Source organism: Lutra lutra, chromosome 10 (genome assembly GCF_902655055.1).
Source record: "Lutra lutra chromosome 10, mLutLut1.2, whole genome shotgun sequence".
NCBI classification, from domain to species: domain Eukaryota; kingdom Metazoa; phylum Chordata; class Mammalia; order Carnivora; family Mustelidae; genus Lutra; species Lutra lutra.
The window spans coordinates 91,584,033-91,607,448 of NC_062287.1; the positions used below are offsets into that span (position 1 = coordinate 91,584,033).

Here is a 23,416-nt window from a genome sequence, read left to right on the forward strand (position 1 = left end):
CTGTGCTGTTCTATGTGCAGACATTTGTTATTACTGGTCTCTTTTCCTGGAATGCCCTTCCCTCTTTAGCCCCCTTGTTGATGTTATCAACCTTCAAAAACATTCCACTGCCTCCTAAATAGACTGAACTTTATCATCTTGGTAAACTCATTCTTCTGGGCCTCAGTTGCCTCCTCTTTGAATTAAGAGATTGAAATCTAGTCTGCTCTTAATAAGTCAGTTATATATATATATGCTAGTTGAACCGAAGGACTCTATTATGAGCCATTGTATTTGATTCATTATACAATGATATTTTAAAGAAATTGTTGTTGAACGTCACAACTATACAGCATATATAAAGTATGGGAGAGATGAACCATGAAAGACGGTGGACTCTGAGAAACAAACTGAGGTGAGGGGGTTGGGGTTTGGATGAGCCTGGTGGTGGGTATTATGGAGAGCATGTATTGCATGGAGCACTGAGTGTGGTGCATAAACAATGAATTTTGGAACAATGAAAAGAAATAAAATAAAATAAAATGGAAAAAAAGGAATATATGAAGTATGTGTTTTTCAACTTCAGTTTCAAGGACACAACAATTATATACTTTCTAAAAAGATCTTCAAGTTAGAAAGTAAAGTTTAAAAAAAAAAACAATAAACCAACATTAGAACAGCACTGCTAAAGGATATTTTAGTAAGGATACATTATTTGTAGTTTGAGTATGTTGTATCTGTAAATTATCCTCAAAAAGGAAAAAATGGTAGATTTTTAAATAGCAAAATAACAACAACGAAAGTTATTTTCTTGAAATTCTTTCAGCTTTATTGCACATAAATGAAGACTACCTAAGCCATTTATCTTGTGTAGCATATGCTGTTAATTTTTCTTATCACACTATTTATTTAAATAATAATGCTAGAATTTGATTGTTTTGTGAAAAATAACCTGCAGTAATTTAAAAAATCATTTAAAACATTTTTTTTTTTTACCTCTAAATTTCTCTCTAGGAAAATACAGGAGCCACAATATTGTATACCTTTATTTTTGTTGAAGATAATATGAAGAAAACTTCTGAAAAGATACAGTTTTATTCTGGAAACTAACAACAAATACAAAATAAAATGTAAAAATATATACCATTTGTAGTGAGACAAAAATAGCACAAACCTGGGAATAAAAGTAACAAATGATGTGAAAGAGTTCTATATAGAAATCCATAAAGCTGTCAGTTCTATAAAATGTGAGATTTATCAGATTACTTAGTTAGAAAACAATATTTTGAATTTGATACTTTCCCCCAAATTTAGATTTAGCTCAATTTTAATCAAAATCCAGAAGGTAAATTGGGGAACTTGACAAGACAAACCTTAAATTTATTTTGAAATATAAGTGACCAAGAAGAGCCAAAATAGTCTTTGAGAAAAAGGATAAGATGAGAAGACTTGCTTTACTGAATGTCAAGACTAATTATAAAACTACAACAAACATGACAATATGGCATTGGCATAAGAACAGAGAGCTAGACAAATGGTGCAAAATAAAGAGCTCAGATACAAACTCACTTATCTGAGGACCCTTGAGTGTATTACTGCAGTGTGATAGGAAAGTAATAGTGTTCTGAATAAAGGTTACTGAAAAGTTACCAATGTGGGAACAAAATGAAACTTAATCCTACTGCAGATTTTTGAAAAAACATTAAATTATGGTGAGTTTTCTAAATATGTCTAAAATAATGTTGAAGCGAAAAACAATATGAATTTTATGAGACTTAGTAAAATCTAAATATATTTTTGACTTCAGGATAGACAAAGACACAAAGAGAATTTTGAAACTTAATGGGAAAAATTATAAACTGGACTATATTAAAATTAAGAATTGGAATTCTTCCACAGTCCCTGCTAAGAAAATGAAAATGCAAGCCACAGAGTAGAAGAAATTCTTTGAAACAAATAGAGGTCATAGACTGTGTGTGTGTGTGTGTGTGTGTGTGTGTGTGCGTGTGCACATGCACGCGTGCACAAATGTGTATTCTATGTTTCTAATTTATGTGTGTATGTATCACATAAATCAGTTTAAAATAAAGAAAACCTAGTAAATAAATGGATAAGATTCAAACTGGCATTTCATAAAAATGTACATTTGTGATTATAGCTATGAAAACAATAATGTTTGTAATGACATAAACTGGAAGCAATACAAAAGGTCATTAGCAAGGGAGTGGATAAATGGAATATTCACATATAGATATAATACATCAATGTAAGAGTGTAAATTACAGCTAGATGTAACAATATAGATAACTCTAAGAAATATTTTTGGTGAAAAAAAGAAAAACAAAACACATCCAAGATTAACATTTTAAAAATTTAAAACAATCAAATTAAATAATGTGGTTTTCAGTTACATGCATAGCATATAGGTAAATTGACTCTTCAAGAATAATAAAAAGTCACAATTTTTGGTTTATACCAATTATTTTGGTGTAAATCTTCCCACCATGGCTGATTTTCTTGCAAGTGACCTTGCAGATATGAGTGAGAAATTGGAAAAAAATGCAATCAGCTCTTTAGAGCCAATGCTCCCATATACCATTTAGAGCCAATGCTCCAGTATACCACTGCATTTATAGGTGAGAAGATAAACATAATTTTTTTAAGTCTTAAACCTTTTCAAAAATTTTTAAAAAGATTTTATACACATATAGAATGAACACAGGGCGAGGATTTTACTTACCTCATTAATGAAGGAGAGAACATGGGTTCAGATAGCAGACATGGGTCAAATGAAAATTAGAAGAATGATTTGCCATGAAAGGCATTCTGAAATACTTTATCCGGGGGAGGGAGGAATGATTAATGACCTAAAGGACAATATATAACTTTTGGGGTTATTTTTCTACTAGACAGAAATATTTGCAATTCTATTGGATAAAACCTACAAATTAACATGTAATTTATGATTGTGTGAGCCTTTATTTAGTAGCAACATCAACCACAGGTACATAATTCTAGATCATTAGATAATTTGTTGTGGAAGTTCCAATATAAATTTGAAAGGATACACTGTCCACACTTTTGCTTTACTTCCAAGCTGTAAATATTTTTTTTTCTTAGTGACCACACCAGTTTGATTATACATAATCTACAATGATTATTCTTGATCACAAAAATGAGAGTCTCAATTGGCTTAATTATATAGAGCTATGAGAAGTGGTCATTCTTGCCTATAGAGTACTGAGCATGTTCTACAGCAAGAAAATTAACTTTTTTTCCTCAAATTTTCATTAAGGAATCTCAGATTGGGTAATATAAAAGCCTCTGTTATTATTTTTTTCATCTTGAGGCTAACAAAGCAAAGAAAGTCTCTCCACTAGATTTCTTCTATAATTCTTTCTGACTTCAGTGAATTTCATCCTTCTGTTTTCAACTAAAATTATCAAACTAGTCTTATTTGTCCAAGGATTTTTCTTAGTAATACAAACTTGCAATCTTCTATAGCTTCTGGGCTAGCAGTTCCTGGGAATTTCTCTCACTATCTCTCTCTCTGAAGAGACTAAGACAGTAGTAGTTCTTAAATTTTGCTTTCAAGAGCCTTTTACAACTCCTACAAGTTTCTGAAGATACCAAATTGTTTTTGGAGATTTTATTTCTCCATGTTTACTATATTAGGCATTTTAGATGATAATTTTTAATATTTATTTATTAATTCATTTAAAAATAGCAATAATAAATTCACAGCTAGATCCACTCCCTTCAGCTAAACTGTACTATGCTTTGGCTCATTTTATTTCAGTGGTCACAAGAATCCAATGTTTTTGCAGTTTCTTTGTCATCTTCCTATTTTTTCTTGAATTTACTGGCTAATTTCTATTAACATAAAGAACACTGATTATTTAATCTACTCTTTAAAAGAAAAGATTTTATTTATTTGTCAGAGAGTGAAAGGGAGAGAGATAGGGAACACAAGCAAGGGGTGTGGTAAGCAGAGGGAAAAGCAGGTTCCCTGCTAAGCAATGAGCCTGATGCAGGACTTGATCCCAGAACCCTGGGATCATGACCTGAGCTGAAGGCAAACATTTAACTGACTGAGCCACCCAGGCACCCCTGATTATTTAATTTAATCAATCTTCTTCTTCTAAGACGAATGTCTCTCTTGATCAATAATATCATATATTATGTTCCTATTACTCATATCTTTCTTGATTTTTTAATCCTCTATAAAAGGATCTCAAAGACTAGGTTTATAGACTGAAAGACTCAAGTTAAAAAAAAAAATCAACTCTCCCTTAATAGATCTAGAGCTTGAATTCAATCTCAAATTCCTGGAAGGATATGTCTGTGAATTGGGAGCTGGAGGGTGGGGAGGTGGTATAATGTGTGTGTAAATTGGAAAGTAGATTCTAAAATTCTTACAGAAATTAGCATGGTCAAAAATAGATAAGAAACTCTTAAGAATAAAGCTAGACACTATGAGAGCGTGAGTTCTATTATAAGTAATAATTATCAGGAGAGTGTGGTGATTTAACAAGAATGAACAACCTAACCAATGAAACACAGTAAAGATACACATGTATGTGGTCAACTGGTTTATGACTGAGGTAATACCATAGTACAATGGACAAAGGACAGTACTTTAAATAAATGGTTGAGGTAAGTTGGTATGTAAGATATATAGAAACCTCAATCTTGGGGTGGCTGGGTGACTCAGTCATTCCAGCATCTGCCTTCAGCTCAGGTCATAATCTTAAGGTTCTGGGATTGAGCCCTGCATTGGGCTCCCTGCTCAGTGGGGAGTCTGCTTCTCCCTCTCCCTCTCCCCTTCCCCACCACTTGTACATTCTCTCCCTCCCTTTCTCATGTAAATAAATTAAATCTTCTTTTTTAAAGAAAAAGAAACCTTGATCTTTCTTCATTTGACAAAAATAACTCAATTTCAAAAATTTTCCTGATGTCACTGTGAGAAATAAATTAAACAGACGTTTCAAGAAAACACAGAGACTGTCTTCTGAACTTGGGTTAGGCATAATAATATCATTAAGAATTTTTAAAGTACGTAAGTACTTAATAAAAGGCAAAAAAATAAATGCCACCCTGTTTTGAATATTATAAACATCTTTCCATCAAAAGATCAAAGGAGTGAAAAGACAACTTACAGAGTGGGCTAAGTAAGATATTTACAGCACACACATATATTTGACAAGGATCGAGGTCTCAGAAGATAGCAACACACACACACACACACACACACACCTTTTAAAAATTGGTTAAAAATCAGTATGAAAAAAAGACTTGAACAGGCACTTTACAAAAAAGGATGTAAGTAGTTATATATATATATATATATATATATATATATATATATCTCCCACTTCACTTGTTATCAGGGAACTACAAGCTCAAACTACAATGAAATTCTACTAAACACTCCAAAAGAAAATTCTAAAATTTAAAAGGCATCATAGAAAGTGGTATCAGGAAATTGGAGGAATAGGGACTCTCATTACACACCAGCAGTGTGTATATAAATTGTTAAACTTTTTTGGAAAATTACTTGGTAATACAAACCTAAACTGAACATAATCTATCATCTACCAGTTCCACATCTAGGTATATTATTAACAGAAAGGTGCACACCAAAAGACATGTGTTTATAGTGGCATTATTCATAAGAGACCCCAAAACTGAAACAACACAAATCCCAGCAAGAGTTGAATAAATAAAAATACAGACAAACAATGGAATATTCTACAGAAATTAAAATGAATAATTTACAACTATTTGCAACATGAATGAATCTCAGATTTATTATTTTGAGCAAAAGGAGCCAAATATAAAAAGTATATGGTTATGTTGATGTGCAGTTTAAAAACATCTAAAGCTAATCTATGAGAATAGTGATTACCCTAGGGGAAAAATAAATACATGATTGCATATTGAAGTTTTCTGGGATGCTTAGTAATGTTCTGTTCCTCAATCCCAGTGCTACTTACAGGTATATTCAGTTACAAATCCATTCTTCCACTTAGGGTTTGTGTACATTTCTATATGTAGGTTATACTTCAACGAAAATGTCAAAAAGGCAGAAAAAAAGTCTTCAACAGTTTCCCAAAATCATCCACCAATACATTTCCCAAAATTGCAATATTCAGTCTAGGAATAACCTCATTTTCAATATGGTATTTCAAGGTGGAAAAGTAATTTCTACAAAAGAATTGATTCAGATTGGGCTCTGACCTCCAGGTTCTACCCCGTTGTTCTTATCTGAGGTGAAACTATATCACCTTACTCTTTAAGTGCTCCAACCAAAAGACATAGAGTGAAAGAATGGATTAAAAAAAAAAAAAGGACCTATCTATATGCTACTTAACAAGAGACTCATTTTAGACCTAAAGACACCTACAGATGGAAAGCAAGGGGATGGAAAAATATTTATCATGCAAATGGATTTAAAAAGATAGCTGGAGTAGCAATACTTATTTAAAACAAAATAGGCTTTAAAACAAACACTGTAACAAGAGACAAAGAAGAACACATATAATAATAAGGGGGACAATCCAGCAGGAAGATAGAACAATTATAAATATTTATGCACCCAACATGATAGCACTCAAATGCATAAAACAGTTAATAATATACATAAAGGAAATAATTGATAATAATACAATAATAGTAGGGGACTTTAACACCCACTTACAACAATAAATCATTTAAATAGAAAATTAACAAGGAAACAATGGCTTTGAATGACATACTAGAACAGATGGATTTAACAGATAGAGTCAGAAGATTCTATCCAAAAACAGCAGAATACACATTCTTTTCAAGTGCAAATGGAACACTCTCCAGAATAGATCACATATTAGTCCACAAAACAAACCGTGACAAATTCAAAATTGAGGTCATAACATGCATCTTTTCTGGCCACAACTTTGTGAAACTAGAAGTCAACCACAAGAAAAAATCTGGGAAGACCACAAATATGTGGAAATTAAATAACATACTCCTATTCAGTGAATGGGTCAACCAGGAAATTTAAAAAAAAAAAAAAAAAAAAAAAAACAAAAAACAAAACTAAAAAGTACATGGAAACAAATGAAATGAAAACACATAGCTCCAAACCTTTGGAAGACAGTAAAAGCAGTTCTAAGGGGAAAGTTTATAGCAGTACAGGCTTACTCAAGAAGAAAGAAAAGTCTCAAACAACCTAACCTCAACCTAAAAGATCTAAAAAAAAGAAAAATAAAACCTAAAACCAGCAGAAGTAAGGAAATAATAAAGATTAGAGCAGAAATAAATGATATAGAAATGAAAAAGTAGTGGCGCCTGGGTGGCTCAGTGGGTTAAGCCGTTGCCTTCGGCTCAGGTCATGATCCCAGGTCCTGGGTTCGAGCCCCACATCGGGCTTTCTGCTCAGCAGGGAGCCTGCTTCCTCCTCTCTCTCTGCCTGCCTCTCTGCCTACTTGTGATTTCTCTCTGTCAAATAAATAAATAAAATCTTTAAAAAAAAAAAAAAGAATGTCTGCCTTTATGGGCTTATGTTTTAAAAAAAAAAAAAAAGAAAGAAATGAAAAAATGAAAAAGTACATTAGAACAGATCAATGAAACCAGGAACTGGTTCTTTGAAAAAAATCAACCAAACCTCTAGAGAGACTTATCAACAACAACAACAACAACAACAAAGAAATGATTCAAATAAAATCACAAATGAGAGAGGAGAAATAACAACAATAATACCACGGAAATGCAAATAATCATAATAGAATTCTATGAAAAACTATGTGCCAACAAATGGATGTACTAGAAAAAAATGGATAAATCCCTAGAAATATATAACCTGCCAAAACAAAAGCAGGAAGAAAGAGAAAATTGATGGGACCAGTCAGCAGCAAAGAAATTGAATCAATAATCAAAAAATTTCCAGCAAATAAAAGTCAAGGGACAGATAGTGTCACAAGCAAATTTTACCAAATATTTAAAGAAGGGTTAATACCTATTCTTCTCAAACTATTCCAAAAACACAAAAGGGAAGAAAACTTCCAAATTCTTCCTATGAGGCCAGCAATACCCTAATAGCAAAACCAGAAAAACATCACAAAAAAGAGAACTACAAGCCAATTTCCCTGATGTAAAAATCCTCAACAAAATGCTAGTAAACTTAATCCAACAATATATTTTTAAAAAGCATTCATGATGATCAAGTGGGATTTATTCCAGGGTAGTTCAATATTCACAAATCAATCAGTACGATCCATGACATCGATAAGAGAAAAGATCAGAACCATCTGATCATTTCAATAGATGAAGAAAAAGCATCTGACAAAAGTACAACATTCATTCATGATAAAAACCCTCAACAAAGTAGGGTTAGAAGGAAGAATTCTCAACATAATAAAGGCCTTCTATGAAAAACCCACAGCTAACCTTATTCTTAGTGGGGAAAAACTTACACCTTTTCCCCCTAAGGTCAGGAAAAAGACAAGTATGTCCACTCTCACCACTTTTTTTTTTTTTTTTTATTTGACAGACAGAAATCACAAGTAGGCAGAGAGGCAGGCAGAGAGAGAAAGGGAAGCAGGCTCCCCGCTGAGCAGAGAGCCCGATGTGGGGCTTGATCCCAGGACCCTGGGATCATGACCTGAGCCAAAGGCAGAGGCTTAACCCACTGAGCCACCCAGGTGCCCCCACTCTCACCACTTTTATTCAACATAGTACTGGTAGTCCTAGCCTCAGCAGTCTGAAAACAAAAAGAAATAAACTGCATCCAAATCAGTAAGAAAGCAGTAAAACTTCTACTATTTACAGATGATATGATACTCTATATAGAAAACCTGAAATACACCACCAAAAAACTATTAGAAATGATACACAAATTCAGGAAAGTCACAAAACACAAAATCAATGTACAGAAAGAAATCTGTTGTTCTTCTAAATGATACTAATTAAGCAGCAGAAAGATAAATTTATAATTGCACCAGAAATAAGGAACCTAGAAGTAAACCTAACCAAAAAGATGAAATACCTGTCTCTAAAACTAGGCAACACTGATGAAAGAAATTGAAGAGGACATAAAAAAAATGGAAGCACATTCCATGCTCATGTATTGGAAGAAAAAACATTTTTAAAAATGTCTATACTACCCAAAGCAATCTACACATTTAATGTAATCCCTATCAAAACACCAACAGCATTTTTCACAGAACTAGAACAAATAATCCTAAAATTTGTATGGAACCACAAAAGACCCAAAGTAGCTAAAGCAATCTTGAAAGAGAAAGGCAATGCGAAAGCCATCAAAATTCTGGACTTCAAGTTATTTTGCAAAGCTACAGTAATCAAGACAGTATGGTGCTGGCATCAAAATGGATGTATGACTGGAAAAAAATAGGAAACTGGGGTGCCTGGGTGGCTCTGTTGGTAGAGTGTCTGCCTTCAGCTCAGGTCACAGTCCCAGGGTTCTGGGATTGAGGCCCGTTGGGCTCCCTGTTTAGCGGTGAGCCCTTTTCTCCCTCTCCCTTGCCTGCCACTCCCCCTGCTAGTGTTCATCCTCTCTCTTTGTCAGATAAATGAGTATTATCTTAAATAAAATAAAATTTAAAAAGAATAGGAAATCCAGAAATAAATCCTCAATTATTGGTCAATTAATCTTCAACAAAGCAGAGAAAGAATATCCAATGAGGAAAAATTCTCTTCAACAAACTGTGTTGGGAGAAGTGGACAACAACAAGCAAAAGAATGAAAATGGACATCTTTCTTACACCATACACAGAAGAGGAAAAAAAATTGAGTACAGGTAGTAATTTCTCTGACATCAGCTGTTGGAACTTTTTCCTATATAAGTCCCCTGAGGCAAGAGAAACAAAAGCAAAAATACACTGTGAATACATTAAGATAAAAAATTTCTGCACAGTGAAGGAAACAGCTAAACTAAAAGGTAACCTATGGAATGGGAGAAGATATTTGCAAATGACATTATCTGATAAAAGGTTAGTATCCAAAATATATAAAGAAGTTATAAAACTCAACACCCATCCAAATAATCCAATTAAAAAGTGGGCACAAGACGTGAACAGAGATTTCTCCAAAGAAGACATCCAGATGATAAGCAGACCCAAGAAAAGATGCTCAACATCACTCGCCATCAGGGAAATGAAAATCAAAACTGCAATGCAATATCACCTAACACCTGTCTGAATGACTAAAATCAATAACACAAGAAACAACAGGTGTTGGTGAGAATGTAGAGAAAGGGGAACCTTGCTTCACTGTTGGGGAAAATGCAAATGGGTGCAGTCACTGTGGGAAACACTATGGAGGTTCCTCAAAAAGTTAAAAGTAGGGGTGCCTTGGTGGCTCAGTCAATTAAGTGTCTGCCTTTAGCTTAGGTCATGATCTCAGGGTTCTGGAATGGAGCCGGGTGTCAGGCTCTCTGCTCAGTAGGAAGTTGGCTTCCCCTTCTCTCTCTGCCCCTCCATACCACACACGTGGTCTGTCTCTCAAATAAATAAATAAAATCTTTAAAAAAATAAATATAGAACTATCTTAAGATTCAGCAATCACACTACCAGATATTTACCCAAAGAATACAAAAACAATAATTCAAAGGGATACATGTCCCTTTATGTTTATAGCAGGGTTATTTACAATAGCCCAAATATGGAAGCAGCCCACTGGATATATATGGAATATGTACATACACACACACACACACACACAAAACACGTACTGGAATATTGTTCAGTCATAAATAAGAATGAAATATTGCCATTTACAACAATATGGGTGGAGCCAAAGAGTATAATGCTAAGCAAAAGAAGTTAGTCAGAGAAAGACAAATACCATATGACTTCACTTACACATGGAATTTAAGAAACAAGTAGAGAGAGAGAGAGAGAGAAACCAAGAGATAGACTCTTAACTATAGTGAACAAACTGATGGTCACCAGAGGGGAAGTGAGTGGGGGGATGGATGAAAAAAGTGACAGGGATTAAGGGTCACATTTAATCATGATGAGCACCGGGTGATATACGGAAGTGTTGAATCACTATATTGTACTCCTAAAACTAATATAACACTGTATGTTAACTAACTGGAATTAAAAATAAAAACCTAAAAAAAAATAAAACTTTAAGTGTTTCTTTGGTTAATTGCCAGACAACACACACATAGACTCGTGCATACAAATACATACGCATCACAGACACCGCAGTCACACCCATCTTCGAAGGATATAAAATTATTTTCAGACTCAGTGATGTTTAAGTCCATATTAATAAAGAATTACCATTTTCCTAAAGCAATAATCTATAGAGATATTACACGTCTGAAATGAAGATACTCTTATAGTATGCAAAGCAATTTTAACCTTCATTATAGCTATATCTAGTTTCCTCAAACTATACCCATGGACATAATTGTCCATAATAAAGTGTCCCATTATTGAAATTTCTCCCCCCAAAATCCATTTACTTCTGATTATTCAGATTATCCAAGAAACCAGCTAAGTTAAAGAAGTTAAAGAGTTTTTAGTTTTTCACTTACTCAGGATGGAAATAACCAGGCAATGTAACCCTCACTATGCCCCAGATATGCACTCATAAAACAACTACCTTCACATTACAGCACTCCTCACCTAATCACAGGTGAAGAGGATCCCATGGAATACCTATGAACCTCCCAGCCAGGAGAAACCTTCAAATGTCATAGAATGTGTTTGGGAGATGAGAATTAAACTTATTTTAAAGAGAACGTTACAAACTAATGGAAAATATTATTTTAAAATATAGTTCTTAGAAAAGTGTCTGGAAAAATTGAGGTTGGATCTTTATTTTATATCATAGACCCATTAAACTCCATGTCATCCAATAAATTTAAAAGATATATGTAAAAAGTAGTTATCTTAAGATAGCAAAAAACAATATAGACACATGTTAAAGGATGATGTTCTATAGAAAAATAATGAGAGATGAGTAGGGTGACATACTTAAGTAAACATTTTATAAAATTTTAAACTCTGGAATACTTACAAAGAACATTAAAAGATTAAAAAACTTAAAAATTTTGAAGTGATTATGATCATAGTTAATTTCTTTAATATATAAACTTATTACATATTAATGTAATAATATATAAACTTACTACTAAACTTATTACAATATACAGCAATAAACAACAGAAATAGATGTAAGATAATGAGCATTTTTATAGGAATGTTTTACTTTAACACTGGTACAATTATTTAATTTGAAATAACTAAGTTCTGTTTTCTGCTAAGACCGATTTTTAGGACTAAAACTCATTGCAGGAATGGGTATAGTGTGATCAGAAATTATCACTGCTAATGAAAGACGAAATTGTGCTACAGGTCTAGAAATAATTGGGGGAATCTATAGAAAGAACAAAAATATTTTCTAGCCTCTGCGCCAGAACTAAACTCCTCAAAACTCCATTCTGAGGAAAATTCCTAAGTATAGCAACATAGGTAAGAGGATATGCAGTATAAAACTGTTTACAGTCGAGAAAAGGATAAACCTACAAAACAATAGGAATGATTGCTCAGTAACTTTTGTTTCCCAATGCTATAGAATGTTATTCATCAAATATACTATAATTTTGAAGAATATTTAATAAAGCCTAATGTTCAAACAAGTAATGAATTAAAAAGTAAAAGAACAGCAATGTATTTGCAGGATGACAGGTTAATGCCAACTATATAAACCACCTATATGATAACTATTATTCTCTATCCATCTATTACCTACCAGTCTAATAAAAAAGTTTTTAGTGTAACAAGATGTAAATATCTGGATGTTGAAATTATCAACGATTTTGTCTTCTTTTTTATATTCTTTTATTTTCCAGAATTTCTTAGGGAGCACTCAATCCTTTTCAAGTTGGAATAAAATGTTATGTTATTATAATGGAAATAAATGGCCTTATAACTCTTGAAATTTTTCACTTTGGCCTTTCTATCTTATTTTATCTGTCTTTGTGTATCTTTGTACAAAGCAGCCAGGAACTAAAGCACAGATAAACCCAATATGTATGAAAGGAAATTGTTTTGTTATTTACTCTCTAGATCATATTGGGCTACTCCTTATTACATTCCACAAACAATTATGTATTTAAATTTATAAAATTTCAGCAAGAGGCTTTACTCTTTCCAAGTCTGTCTGCAACTGATAAATCATTTTCTCAAAGGATATAGTTTCTCTGCAGATTTCTGTTGCCAAGGTCTTCATAAAACCTAACAGAATTGAATTACACTTAACCATATGGATTTGCATCTTCCCCAAAGTAGCTGGAAGAATTAATGAAAGGTGAACAAATTAAGTTTAAATAGTTCTTAGTAACTAAATATAATTTGTCAAAATTATAGTAGATATTGAAACTTTTTAATAGATTTCCAGTTTAGAACCTTGTTTTAAGTGGCATCTGATTACCTTTCCTTTCCTCCTTCCAAGTCAAAATTCAAGTCTGTTTTACGTTAGGTAGCTAGAAATATAAAATAAATACCTTATTTTTGTCATAAGTCAATAGGCTATGTTCATTGCCTTCATGAACTTCAGTATCTAGACTCATCAACATCAGCTTCAGAAAGAAATACCAGATTCCAGATCAGTATTTCAAATGTCCCTTTGTTTATGTGAAAATCATTTACTGAAGCCTAGCCAATCAAAATAGAAAGAAATTGGATGCACACCAGGATGGAGTATTTCTGCCAATGTTTCCTTTCTATAAATAACACTAAAAAAAGAAACAGACAAAAATATCTCCAGAATCTGCTTAGATCTTCAAATCAAGGGTCACCTGGAAACTGTTCCCTTACATAGATATTTTTCAAAATCTATATACTTTGTATACTTATTAGAGAACTTTCCAAACAACTAGATTTCTTTTTTGCAAGTGAACTCAGAAGGGCATCTGTCAGCTTTACAGTAATACTAAGCAGGACTTCCATCTCTGAATTGTCATAATCCATGTATATGACATGTGTCCACAGTGTCTTCTCTGTCAAGAATGATCTTTTTCCTTTCTGCTTTGTGATCAGTTTCCAAAACATACCCCACAAGCCACCCTTCTGTATTCAGATACACACCCTTTCCTCTGAGCTAAGCACTGTATCTCTTTTGAATTCAATTACATACCTGATTTCTGAAACTTCATTATTAAATAATGGGTATCTTTGGTGCAAAGCCCCAATCATCTTATTTGTACCCAAATTCCAATTTAGTAATTATATGACTGTATCATATAATTAAAATCATTCATTGGTTATTTCATTCATTCACAAATATTTATGAGTACAATTCACATGTTAAAGTTTCCATGCTATCTAGATAGTACCATGATGAACAAAGAAGATAAGGTGCCTACTCTCATAGAATTTATATTTTGGTGGAGGAATTTAATTAAATTTAAACTATCCATCTAGTGATAATGTGCTGCACATAAATGCAAATGAATGACATAGTAGAGAGTATATAGTAATTAAGTATGGTTGATCAGAAAAGGCCTCTCTCTAAAGAGATGATATTTAAGTTAATATTTTAATGCTAAGGAAGAAATAGCCTGAGAAGATCCCTAAAGAGAGCATCCCAGGCAGAAGAAACAACTAATAGAAAAACACAAGATATTAACATGCCTAATCAAGGAATCAAAAGAGAGCTAACATAGTTAACAAAGGAGAAAATTAAAATGAGAGATAGATCATGTGATGATGATATATGATATGACATATGATATATGATATGATATGATGAAGTCAGGGAAAGACCCCAGATCACCTATGATTTTGTAAGACTTAAAAACAGACTGAGTGTTAAAATACAACAGGGAGTCATCAGGGATTTTTAAACAAGAGAATATTATATGATCTTTTTTACATGTTAAGAGATAATTCTGGTGACTTTTAACAGACCAGGTTAGAGACCAGATGGGATGTTACAGTATTGGTACAGGGAGCAGATCCCACTAATCTGGATTAGGGTGTCAAAGAGGGAAATAGACATAATGGGACAATAACAGGATATATTTGGGAAGTAGAATGTATAACATTTGGTAATGGATTAGCTGTGTTAAATGAGGAAAAGAAGAGAGGAGAATGATATTGAGACCTATCTAGATCAATAGGGTGGGACATTGCATTTGATTAAGTTAAAGAAGAGTGGGGAAAAGATGGAGTTTTTCTTGGAGGAAGGTCAAGGAGTAGGAATTAAGAGGAATCCTTTGGATAGTCTACATTTGAAATTCTTGCTATTCTAATACATTTTTTACTGGATTCCTTAGACATTTCTATGTATAAACTGTGCCATCTAAAAGTATAGCTTCACTCTTCCTTTCCTATCTGGGTTCTTTTTTTTTTTTTTTCCTCTTTCCTAATTGCCCTGCATCGAACTTCCAGGATAATACTGAATAGATTTCGTGAGAAGGTACATTCTTAATCCAGTCCTAATTGTAGGAGAATGCTTTGTTTTTACTATTACAGATGATGTTGTTTCTGTTTTTTATAGATGTTTTTGATCAGGCTGAGGAAATTTCCTTCTATTCCCAAATTGTCAAGTGTTTTTCTCATGAAGGGGTACTGACTTTTGTCTGTTTTTTCCTTCATCTACTAAGATTTACCATGTGGCATATGTCTTTTATTCTCTCAATATGATGTAGTACCTTAATTACCATACATTGTGCTAATCTTGAGTTCCTAGAGTTAATCCTACTTGACCATGGTATAGAATCTTTCTATATATTGCTGGATCTAGTTTGCTAGGACTCTGTTGAGTATTTTTGCATCTTTATTCATAAAAATATTGGTCTCTCATTTTCTATTCATGTGATATCTTTGGTTCTGGCAAGAGAATAATACTGACCTTCAAATGACTTGAAAAGTGTTCCCTTCTCTTACAAGAGTTTGTGGGGGGAAAAATGGTATTAGTGGGAGCCAAATGGTATTAATTTTTGTTTAGATGTTTGGTAGCATTCATTCATAAAGCCAACTGGATGTGGCCTTCTTGTGTATGTGTGTGTGTAGTGTTTTGATTACTTTTCCAACACTTTGACTTGTTAAACAGCTACTTTTTATATACTTGCTATAAATAATTACTTATTACATATTATTTAATGGCCTCTGTCCATTTCACTGAAATTATCTAATTTGTCAGCTTATAGTTTACATTAGTTTCCTAGAGTTATTATAATAGATTAACAGATAAACTTTGTGTCTTAAAACAAAACAAATTTATTCTCTCATTGTTCTGGAGGGCAGACATCAAAAATCAAGGTGTCAACAGGGCTGTACTCACTCCACAGGCTCCAGGGGCCCCCTTTGCAAGGGTAGTTATTGAGGTCAGTTTGTTTGGTTGTTTGTTTTCTTTATTAATTCATTCATTCAGAGCCCCTAGAAGCCTTTTCTAAGCTACTTCTTTTTTTTTTTTTTTTTAATTTTATTTATTTATTTGACAGAGAGAGATCACAAGCAGGCAGAGAGGCAGGCAGAGAGAGAGGAGGAAGCAGGCTCCCTGCTGAGCAGAGAGCCCGATGCGGGACTCGATCCCAGGACTCCGAGATCATGACCTGAGCCGAAGGCAGCGGCTTAACCCACTGAGCCACCCAGGCGCCCCTTCTAAGCTACTTCTAAGCTACTTCTTTTCTTTATTATCTCTGATAAACTAGGTGGTCTATAGAGTTTTGCTCTCAAAGAGCTACCAATCTCCTCTTAGTTGCTTACAACAAAATCTCCATTATTCTCAAGATTATCATTAGACTCAAAATTTGTCCATACCCTGTTTCAAATAAAAGCCATTCCTTTGGGAAGATCTTCAGAGCTCTTTCTTCTTAAGGTCTAACTCTCCCTGTGGGCAAAATCTCTGAGGGATGGTTTAGGGGCTTGAGGCAAGGGCAGTGACTCACTTCTCCCAGAATATAACACCTCCTTTTTGAGTAAAACACTGGTTGATGGCAGTAGCCTCCAGTCCCCTCACTTGCTATCCAAGTGTAAACACTTCATCCTATAAACAAACAGGGGTAAGGGCATTCAAGGCCATAGTGTTTACAGCATGCTACACCACTATAGAGACTTCAGACTATGAGTGGGGGCTGGGAAAGGAAAAAGACCTGACCATTCTGGCCATAGTTATTTTGAATTTGACCTCTCGAATGGGGAAGTGAGGCAGAATGGATGAGAGGATTGAGAAATGCTGCTGTCTTGCCTCTTTCTGGAAAATACCATAGACTTGACTACAAGCTGGAGAGGGAGTGGGAGCCATATCTTCTTGGCCACACCTGCTGCCATGGGGCTTCATCCCACCTACCTGGGATGAAGTAGACAGGCAAGAGTTTACAGCACAAATGCCACAGATTCTCACTATTATTTTTACTGAAATTTAGCAGAATTTCCTGAAAAAATAATTCTTTATTTGCTGTGATAGCTTAGGACACTTTTCACAGACTTTAAATAGTTGTTTGTTTATATAATTTTTTTTCAGTGATGTTTATTTCACTTATAGGGGAGTGGGTCTGCAGACGCCCTCATGCCACCAATCTAGAAGTGATTCTTGAGAATGACTTAATATCTCTAAAATAAAATTCTCAAAAGAATTGCCAAAAAAAAAATCAACTGTGTAAATTCAAAAACTGTGGTTGGCTTAATTCAATTAATCATAAATTAGGCATCATCTCATCTAGCAAATAGAAAGTTCCAAAGAGCTGTACAAAATGGATGACTTTCATAGGCAGAAGGAGGAAGAACAAGGAAGTTATTTGAAGAGAGTAGATTGTTACAAACAAGGTCACCGTTCTTTGGGGGACAGCAGAGGTCCATTGGGACAATTACCTCCTTAGTGCTGACCAGGAAATTCTAGACTGACTGGTTAAGATTATGATCCTGGAAGAGACTGAAACTGAATTTAGATTAGGTATTAAGTCTCAGTTTGTGACACAAGCTTAGCACAAGTGACTCCATTTCAGGCCTATAGTCTCTTTTTTAAGCAGAAAGTAAGTGTATAAGGCCTCATTTTAAGCAAGATGAGTAATGACAGGCCTCATAAAAGGGAAGGGAATGAGAAGGAGTTTGAAGAGGACAGGAATAAAACAGAGCAAAGAATGGCTATAAATTATTTTTTAACAGATGGAGATCTCAAAATCACTCTCTTTAGAAAATGTTTTTTCTATCAAAAAAATGAGCGTATGCATACTCACCCAAAATTTGTATGTCTTGCAGATAATTATGAAAACAGAGAAAGCTCTCTATAGAGACTATGTGTTAGAAACTTCCATATTAGACTATTACACCCTTAAGGGAAGAGAAGATATCTTATTATTCCATTTATATTTGTATTTATTATATTACAAATACTGTTCCTAACACAGAGTACTTAATAAAATTGGATGAAAGGATAAGTGAATGAACACAAAAACCAGAAGGGGGAAAAAAAAAAGTGGATGACAGATTTTCAGAAATGTATTGTCTCCTTGAGGGGAAATCGGTCTACATTGAAAATTAGAAACAACTGTGACTAAACAAATAGCAAACTGATCCATATGGGATGAAGCAATAAAATTCCTTAAGTTGAATTTGGACATATCAAGAAAGTTACGACATAAAGGAAAGGATTGTCTAAGTTATTACTCAGTTTTGGCCTCATATAGAAAGGTTAGTATTTTATTTTTAGATGAAAAAATAAAAATAAATTTATCCCAAAATTAAAATTTCAACATAATCAACTGCTGTCTGTTTAATATGGGTCTTCATTTGAAATGGAAAGCATAAAACAGTGAAGAACCAGCACTGCGTGGGTGGAAGTGTGTAATAAGATAAAGGAAAAATGAGAGGGTATGAGAAATGATGTGAGAATACAAAATTAATCAAAGAGTAACCAGCCGCAGAGAGACCATTTTAAAGTGCAGGCTTCCTCTTGACAGTGGCCTTTTACTCTTTGACTAGTGGCCTTTAGAAACCCATTGAAGTTTAAGACATCATCTGGAGCCGAGAAGGACCTTTTATTCCTTGTTACTTATTTTACCTTCACGTCTCACCACTCTCACACATGTATTAGCTGGAGTAGGATGGTACCATGCTAGGTTTCCAGCAGCCATGTGTCTATCATTTGTGGGCAAATACAGAAGGATTATTGAAGAACCATTACAAAATTTTATAGCATTGTGTATTATGAGAACCAGAACAGGGAAATGATGACTTCTTTTTACTAAGATTTCTTTTTTGTGACCATGTTTAAAACAAAGAAGTGTTTATAGAGAACACATGACTGGAACCATGAATTATTTAAAACTGAAGGCCTTATAAGCAGACTAGGCTTGTATTTACCATTTAAAATGGCACCACAATGTGGCAAGACATGAACACAGATTATGATTCACTGGGCTCGTTAAATATGCATAAAACGTGAACTGCTTTATATATGTGCATTTCCTTACTTAAAAGAATCTCATTTGGTGGTAAACTGGGAAGTTGTAATGCAGTGATTAAAAGTTCATATATTCAAGACAGAAAATGATGAAGTCTATGGGGACAAGGGACATTTCTTATTCATCTCATTCTAAGCGTCAAGCAAAGATCAGGAAAAATGTGGCACTAAATAATTCAGTCATTACTTTAATCATTTATTCATTTAACAAATATTACATTTCTACTACAGCAGATCTTTTACATGTGGGGGAGGAGAGAGAACATAAAGATAAAAAAATTATATTCTGGTGAAGAGAACAGTTTTCACTGTATGCATGAATAAACCAACCTTGGTAAATTCACCTAAAGAAGAGGAAGAAAATAAGATTCACAAAAAGATTTGGAAACAATCTTTTTCATTGTATGCATATTATCAGAACTTTAGATTTGTAGAACATTTATGTCATCAATACTTTAGAATTACAGGTCATTATCTTACCTCACAATGCTCCAAGAAGGTAATGACATTAATCATTTCATAAATAAGTAAAGCTCAAAGTGAAGTGTCTTGCCTAAATTGCCATAACTATTATGGGTAGAGTGGGAACTTGAAACTAGCTTCTGGTGGCTTCTTTTGTTCTCCTTTGTGGCAGGGATTGTGTCTTCTCTATTGCTTACATGGAGCCTTTCTGGGCTATATCCTCATCAAGCACATTTCAGGAAAACCAGTCCAGTGGAAAAATATATTTCACTCAGATTTGAAAGATTTCAGGCTCTATCTAGCATTCTGCTGATGAGCAGCTTGCCCATGGTCCTACATGTTGATGTTTATTTTCTTCACTTCTGTGGAAACTTCTACCCCACTACCTTCAATGGTCAGTTTTCTAGCATAGAGAGAAAAAGTAAATTTTACTTTAATTGCTCCTTAAGCTGTCAATCCATGTTTCTTCTGGTGTTCTGCTTATTACTCACTGCTACCAAAGTCTTGAGGAAGAATTTCCTTACAATCAAGGTCTTGTCTGGAACTCTTGGTCACTGTTTCCTCAACAGGACACAGAACTCTTCTGACCGGTGCCACTGGAAGATTTACAATAGGTTGAGGCACACTAATTTATTGTCCTATATCTTTATTTTCCATGACACTACTATATAAAACATCCAGGTATGTAAGACAACTAAAGGCTTGAGAAAAGGAAATGTAATTATAGTGTAGGAGGAGAACACTTAGAGATGTGTGCCACATAATGATTTTCTTAGAGAACAAAGGTACATATTCAAGAGGTTAAACTTTAAGGAGACAGGTGAGGGAGAAGGCCATTTTATAGAGAAAGAATATTTTTATCCTAATTTCTTGCATTCAGATCTTTTTCTCTCTTCAAAAATTGATCTAACCTCTGCTATTTTACTAACCTCCATACCCTGAAAAATGTGTCTCATGCCAAGCTCCATATTTCTCCTCTTTTCACCAATTGAGATTAACCCGCTATGGGTGTGTCAGAAGACCTTCTGGTCTTCCCTTGGAGATTTCCAAGACAGATACTTTGTCAAAGTACTTGTTTCTTTGCTGTCCCAACATTCTACCAAGTACTCTTCACCGTCCTTCATGGTTGTACTGGTCAACAGCATTGGAATTGCAGGTTCATGCCATTTCTGATCATCATCTAAATTCTTATCTCTTTTTCCTCAAGATCATCACCTGAACTTCTGCTGAGTGTCAGCTGCAAGTCCTTAGGCACCTTGTTGGTGATACTGAATCTATCAACCATGTATTTCAAGGTATATACTCCTCGTCAAACAAGTATTTGTATCTTGGTGACTTCCTGACTCCAGTTATCTAGGGGTCACTTTTTCCCTCCCCAGATAGTATGATGATTTCTCTCTTACTTTGCCCACAACACAGTCGTATATGTTCTAATATCAATATATTTTGGGTTTCTGTCCTTGCCTCTTGGTGGTGGGGAGCACCTACCATATTTATTTGGATCCCTGTTAATAAAGAGATTTTCTCTTTCATCTTTGATCATCCCAATCTCTATTTAAATTTTAGGGGTAATGGGCAGGAAAGCTTTACATTATAACAAAGGTCACTGTTCCATTGTTATGCTCTTGTGAAAATATAACCAAAGTATATAAATAAATCCAAGAGGTAGGCAGGATGATCTGAAGTCCACCAGAGGAAAACCAAGGGAAATGTCCTTAGTTTATTTCTAATTAATTAAAAGTCTCAGATAGTCGAGTTGCAGATTAACTTAAGGTTTCTTTTTTATCTAGAAGAAATGCCAATTATTTTTCTTCGGTAAAGCAGATAACCACAAAATTATCTCTTATTGTTGTGAGATATTGATGGCTTTTTATATAAACCAATAATGTTTTAATATTACTTTTTTTAAAAAAATCACTATAAATACCTTACTCAAGTGTTATGTGGATAAGTTTTAACATCTCCCTAATGCTCTCATTAATTTATGAGTTAAATAAAATCTATGACACCAGTTATTTTTTAATGTACCTGTAAGTCGTGATTTTAACTTTTAGAAAATTTTACTCAAACCTTCAGCTACCACTGAAGTATATCCACTTCAGGATATTCTAGTTCATCCTTGTGTGACTTCTCTTGATTCTGCCATTCTGATTTCTAGTAGTATTTTTGAAATGGAAGATTCTACATTTAATGGACCTTACAAATTTCCATTCACTGCACCTACTTCCCAGATCCTGGTCCCACCAAATGTGTCTCTTTATCAGATAAAAGAGGAAGATGTACAACTAGAAAATAACCACTGATTGAAAATATCATGAACATATAAAAAATAATTCTGAATTCTATGAAGTTCATGTCTTTTTACAGTAAGGACCTAAACATGCCTTTGGGATACAGTTAGTTTTGTGCAGCTCAAAATATTTTAAGAGAAAAGCTTATTGATCTGATCAACTGAAGTTCCCCAAATTAATAGAAATTACTTTATGGAATTATAAGTTTGGAGCTAAGAAACACAAGAAGCAGCCACTTGAGCAGATTTGTATTGGAGGTACAGCATATCAAAAATTTCAATTTAATATAATAGATTACGCTGTCACTGGGTGTTATGTATATCAGCATTCAGTTCAAGTTGTTACACCAGGAAAACCAAAAATAAGTAAACACTAGAAACTAATTTCTTCTGATATTTACACTTGGACTTCTAAAGCTCTAGCTCCAGTAACATATGGATCCTTGTTTCTGTATTTTTTTTTATGCTTAAAATGAGAAAAAATTATATAATGGGCTGAATCTCTTCTACAATGTCAAAATTCTCTGTGGCCGATGGTAGAAAAGTAAATGATACAATAACATCAAAGTATGAATGTGACACCTCCGAAAATTGCTCAATACCCCTCTTCTAAACCCAAAACCCCTCTAGACTTCCCAATCCTATATTACCACAACCAGTCCCACCCTTCAGGATGCCAGTTGATAGTGCCTGAGAGCTTTTTAGGGGTTAACTCCCATCCTCGCATACTTACTTCTCTTTTTTGCTGTTTCTGGTAAACACAGTGGATTTACACGATATTCAGTTTCCTCTTTAAATAAATTTAAAATTAAAAGGAAACTCACATAAAGAAAACCTTGGAGTAAATAACAATTCAAGTGATATATGGTTAGAACAAAAGTTGAAACTCAAATGAGTGCACAAAAGTAATCTTGGGCCTTTGCAAAAACCAAAGATTGATGTTTAGGGAATCTAAAATAAGGGTAACTCTTCACTGTATTACTTTAAGACTTTTTTCAGTAAAGTCCATGGAAGGATTAGTGAGCAGACTAGTCAATGAAAATTACACCTTGGCTCTAGATTAGACAAACCACAATTGATATACCATCTCTGTCTAAGAAAACTTTGGTCTCAGGGTCCTCATTAGTAAATAGGAATCTTACCTCATTAGACTAATTTATGAATTAAATGGCATAACACATAGGGCCTATTCATTCATTTCCCCTTGACTTTCCCTAAATGAGGATATCATCTGTTTCTTTTCTTTTCTTTTTTTAAGATTTT

At 34.0% G+C, this 23,416-nt stretch overlaps 1 pseudogene; it reads left to right on the forward strand.

The window, feature by feature from the left end:
• Positions 1-22,837, forward strand: part of LOC125079807 (AP-5 complex subunit mu-1-like) — a 47,185-nt pseudogene extending 24,348 nt beyond the window's left edge.
• The last annotated feature ends 579 nt before the right edge of the window (positions 22,838-23,416 follow it).